This window comes from Bubalus kerabau, chromosome 8, assembly GCF_029407905.1.
Source record: "Bubalus kerabau isolate K-KA32 ecotype Philippines breed swamp buffalo chromosome 8, PCC_UOA_SB_1v2, whole genome shotgun sequence".
Lineage (NCBI taxonomy): Eukaryota > Metazoa > Chordata > Mammalia > Artiodactyla > Bovidae > Bubalus > Bubalus kerabau.
Window position 1 is genome coordinate 17,509,229 of NC_073631.1, and position 5,850 is coordinate 17,515,078.

Here is a 5,850-nt window from a genome sequence, read left to right on the forward strand (position 1 = left end):
TTAGGAATAAATTTACCTAAAGAAACAAAAGACCTATATATAGAAAACTATAAAACACTGATGAAAGAAATTAAAGATGACACAAATAGATGGAGGAATATACCATGTTCATGGATCAGAAGAACCAATATAGTGAAAATGAGTATATTACACAAAGCAATCTATAGATTGAATGCAATCCCTATCAAGCTACCAACAATATTTTTCACAGAACTAGAACAAATAATTTCACAGTTTGTATGGAAACACAAAAAGCCTCAAATAGCCAAAGAAATCTTGAGAAAGAAGAATGGAACTGGACCAATCAACCTGACTGACTTCAGACTATACTACAAAGTTACAGTCACCAAGACAGAATGGCACTAGCACAAAGACAGAAATATAGATCAATGGGACAAAATAGAAAGCCCAGAGATGAATCCATGCACCTATGAACACCTTATCTTTGAGAAAGGAGGCAAAAATACACAATGGAGAAAAAACAATCTCTTTAACAAGTGGTGCTAGGAAAACTGGTTAACCACCTGTAAAAAAGGGAAACTAGAACACTCTTTAACACCGTACACAAAAATAAACTCAAAATGGATTAAAGATCTAAATGTAAGACCAGAAACTGAAACTCCTAGAGGAAAACATAGGCAGAACACTCTGACATAAATCACAGCAAGATCCTCTATGACCCACCTCCCAGAGTAATGGAAATAAAGCAAAAATAAACAAATGGGACCTAATTAAACTTAAAAGCTTTTGCACAATGAAGGAAAGTATAATTAAGGTGAAAAGACAGCCTTCAAAATGGCAGAAAATAATAGCAAACAAAACAACTGACAAGGAATTAATCTCAAAAGTATACAAGCAGCTCATTCAGCTCAATACCAGAAAAATAAACGACTCAATTGAAAAATGAGCCAAAGAACTAAACAGACATTTCTCAAAGAAGACATACAGATGGTTAACAAACACATGAAAAGATGTTCAACATCACTCATTATCAGAGAAATGCAAATCAAAACCACAATGAGTACCATCTCATGCCAGAGAATGGCTGCCATCAAAATGTCTACAAACAATAAATGCTGGAGAGGGTGTGGAGAAAAGGGAACCCTCTTACACTGTTGGTGGGAATGCAAACTAGTACAGCTACTATGGAGAACAGTGTGGAGATTCCTTAAAAAACTGGAAATAGAATTGCCATATGACCCAGCAATCCCACTGCTGGACATACACACTGAGGAAACCAGAATTAAAAGAGACACATGTATCCCAGTGTTCATTGCTGCACTGTTTACAATAGCTAGGACATGGAAGTAACCTAGATGTCCATCAGCAGGCGAATGGATAAGAAAGTTGTGATACATATACACAGTGGAATATTACTCAGCTATTAGAAAGAGTGCATTTGAATCAGTTCTAACAAGTTGGATGAAACTGGATCCTATTAAACAGAGTGAAGTAATTCAGAAATAAAAACACCAATGCAGTATATTAAGGCATATATATGGAATTTAGAAAGATGGTAATGATGACCCTATATGCAAGACAGCAAAAGACACAGATATAAAGAACAAACTGTTGGACTCTGTGGGAGAAGGCAAGGGTGGGATGATTTGAGAGAACATCCCTGAAACATATATTATCATATGAGAAATGGATGACCAGTCCAAGTTCAATGCATGAAACAGGGCACTCAAAACCTGCACACTGGGATGACCCAGAGGGGTGGGATGGGGAGGGAGATGGGGGACACATGTACACCAGTGGCTGATTCCTGTCAATGTATGGTGAAACCCACCACAATATTGTAAAGTAATTAGCCTCCAAGTAAAATAAATTAATTAAAAATATATTAAGACAAATGAAAATGAAAACAAAACAAAACAAAAATTATGAGAAGCAGCAAGAGAGATTTGGAAGCAGTGATTTTCTTTAAACTTATGGTGATAGGCACCTACATTTTATAAAGTAAATAGTGTGTATCTGCTAATCCCAAATTCCTAATTCATCCCTCGCTTTGGTAACCATATGTTTGTTTTCTATGTCTGTGAGTCTATTTCTATTTTTGTATTTTAGATTACACATATAAATGATACCACATGAATGATAACATGAGGTATTTGTCTTTCTCTGATTTATTTTACTTAGTGTGATAATCCCTAAGCCCATCCCTGTTGCTGGAAATGGATTATTTCATTCTTTTTAATGGCTGAGTAATATCCCATTTTTTGGTGTGTGTGTGTGTGTGTGTGTACATAGAATATCTTATTTATCCATTCATCTGTTGATGAGCATTTAGGTTGCTCCCATATCTTAGCTATTATAAATAGTGCTGTGCTGCTATGAACATTTGGGTGCATGTGTCTTTTTGAATTAGAGTTTTTACCTTTTACAGATATATACCCAGGAGTGGGATTGCTCTATCACATGGTAACTCTATTTTTAGTTTTTTAGGGAAACTCTACACTGTTCTCCACAGTGGCTGTAGCAATTTACATTCCCTTCAATAGTGTAGGAGGGTTTGCTCTTCTCCACCCTCTCTTCGGCATTTATTATTTGTAGATGTTGAGTATCTTTTCATGGGCCTCTTGACCATCGTATGTTTTATTTAGAGAAATGTCCATTTAGGTCTTCTGTCCATTTTTTAATTGAGTTGTTTTTATGACATTGAGCTGTATGAGCTGTTTACATATTTTGGAAATGAACCCCTTGTCAGTCACATCATTTGCAAATATTTTCTCCCATTCTATAGGTTGTCTCCTTGTTTTGTTTTGGGTTTCCTTTGCTATGCAAATGCTTTTAAGTTTAGTTATGTCCCATTTGTTTGCTGTTTTTTCCATTACTCTAGGAAACACATCCAAACAAGTATTTCTATGATTTATGTCAAAGAGCATTCTGCCTATGTTTTCCCCTAGTAGTTTTATAGTATCCCATCTTGCATTTAGGTCTTTAATCTATTTTGAGTTTACTTTTTTACATGGCATTAGAATATGTTCTAATTTTATTCTTTTACATGCAGCTGTCCAGTTTTCCCAGAACCACATACTGAAGAGATCATCTTTTCTCTATTGTGTTTTCCTGCCTCCTTTGTCATAGATTAATTGATGGTAAGTGGGTGGGTTTATTTCTGGATTTTCTATCCTGTTCTATACTTTTTTCCCTGTCCCATATCATTTTGATTACTGTAGTTTTATAATATAGTCTGCAGTCGAGGAGCATTTCCAACTCTATTTTTCTTTCTTGAGGTTGCTTTGGCAATTTGGGGTCTTTTGAGTGTCTATACAAATTTTAATATTTTTTGTTTTAGTTCTGTGAAAAATGCCATTGATAACTTGATAGGGATTGCATTGAATCTGAGATTGCCTTGGTAGTATGGTCATTTTAACAGTATTGATTCTTCCATTCCAATAATATAGTATATCTTTCCTTCATTTGTGCTGTCTTCAAGTTCTTTCATCGATGTTTTACAGTCTTCAGAGTAGAGATCTTTTGCCTTCTTAGGTAGATTTTTTCCCTATGTATTTCATTCTTTTTGATGCAATGGTAAATGGGATTGTTTCCTTAATTTCTGGCTGATAGTTTGCTGTCACATATAGAAATGCAACAAATTTCTGTATATTAATTTTGTATTCTGAAAATTTATCAAACTCATTGATGAATTCTAGTAGTTTTCTTGTACTGTCTTTAGGATTTTCTATGCATAGTATCATGCTCCAAGGATCATTTCATATGTTTTTCTTGGAGACTAGTCATTTTTGACTTCAGGAAAAAATTATTATTAGTTGAATTAACTCAATTTTTCTCAATTTATTTCTAAGTGCTTGTTTCAGGGAAATGTTGACTTAACTTAGTCTTTATTATGAGGTACAAATTCTATGAAATCTACCCACGTATTTACTTAGTAATGACTTGATGAATTTAATGAAGGCAGAGTCTCTCATTAAATGTGACTGATTCTCTCTGAACAGAGCTGAATATACACCATTAATCAATCAATAAATTAATTGTTTGCCCCTGCTGTTATTCAAAAAGAAAAAATCAACTCTTCATTTAAGCTAGCAATGTTTACAGGTCTACCAGAGGGTCATGTACCAAAACATTCTATCTAGGCTGTGAGATGCTTCTTACTGACCACTGCTCTAGGGGAGCTGCTGGCATTTTTCCTATGTCCTCTTAGCTGCTGTTGCTTTTATTTGTCTGTGACAGACAGTAAAGGACCCTCTAGGATCCTGTTATAGACACAACCTCAATCATAGCACGGATGTCCTCTGCAATCAAAAAAAAGGCAAGTGAAAACAAGTTTCCATCAGATTTGTATGCATTTCAACACAAGTTTTCCAGAGATTCTTCCTTCAGGGAAACATTTACAAAAGCTCCAGATCGCTGATGCTGCCCACAATAAATGTAAATTCTCCATATTTTTCCATTTACTAAATCATGTATCTTCAGTTTGAATAATCAAGATATCCAGTTCTGGAAAAACAAGTGGTCTGTTTGTGTCAGCTCATTAATTCCGGATTTATTTATTTACACATAAACTAAAAAGGCCCTGCTCTTTTCTGGCTGCAACTATGGAGGGTGCAGAAGAGAAGAAAAACAAGGTTCCTGCCATGCCAGAAATGAAACTGTCAGTCACTCACTCATGTCTGACTCTTTGTGACCCCATGGACTGTCGCCCGCCAGGCTCTTCTGTCCATGGCATTCTCCAGGCAAGAATACTGGAGTGGAGGTGCCATTCCCTTCTCCAGGAGATCTTCCTGACCCAGAGATCAGATCCAGGTCTCCTGCCTTGCAGGCAGATTCTTTACTGTCTGAGCCACCAGGGCCAGAAACCCTTAAGAAAAAGCAAAAGAATTTTGCAGAGCTTAAGATCAAGTACCTGAGAAAGAAGTTTGCCCAAAAAAATGCTTCAACAGGCAAGGACGAATCTTATCTATGAAACAGCTGAGCACAATCACAAGGAATACAGGCAGATATACAGAAATGAAATCCAAATGGCTAGGATGGCAGGAAAAGCTGGCAATTTCTATGTACCTGTGGAACCCAAATGGGCGTCTGTCATCAGGGTCAGAGTTATTAGTGGTGTGAGCCCAGAGGATCAAAAGGTGTTGCAGCTTATTAGCATTTGTCAGATCTTCAACAGCACCTTTGTAAAGTTCAACAAGGTTTCAAACAACATGCTGAGAATTGTGGGACCATACATTGCATGGGGATATCCAAACCTGAAGTCTGTAAATGAAATGATCTGTAAGTGTTGTTATGACCAAATCAATATGAAGTGAATTGCCATGATAGATAACATGCTGATTGCTTGATCTCTAGGCAAGTATGGCATGAGGATCTGATTCATGAGATCCTTACTCTTGAAAAATGTTTCAAAGAAACAAACAACTTCCTGTGGCCCTTCAAATTGTCTTTTCTAGGAGATGGAATGAAGAAAAAGATTATGTGATTTCTTGAAGGTGGAGATGCTGGCAACAGGGACAAGCTGATCAACAGGCTTATTAGAGGAATGAACTAAGTTATCTAACCATGATTATTTTTGTATCTGGTCAGTTAATACACAGTGAATGCTTTCAAATTGAACTGTAAAAAAATACAAAGGCCTCCTCATTCTGTGGTCAGCGCAATGAACAGAAGGAATTAGGGTGGGTTTCTTGGTATAGAAGCCACACACTAGTCTGCTGTGTAAAATCAGGGCAAGTTACAGCACCTCTGCGTTCCAGTTTCTTCATTTGCTAAGTCAATACAATCATGCTAGATTATACTTGGAGAACTGATCTTTGATCCAATTAAGAAAAGATCCCTCCAAAGCAAACTGTGGCAATATTTGTTTACGTCCTGGCAATGTTTCAA

At 36.4% G+C, this 5,850-nt stretch overlaps 1 pseudogene; it reads left to right on the top strand.

The window, feature by feature from the left end:
* The first annotated feature begins 4,565 nt into the window (after positions 1-4,565).
* LOC129658498 (60S ribosomal protein L7-like) lies at positions 4,566-5,515 on the top strand (annotated as a pseudogene).
* Positions 5,516-5,850: the final 335 nt, after the last annotated feature.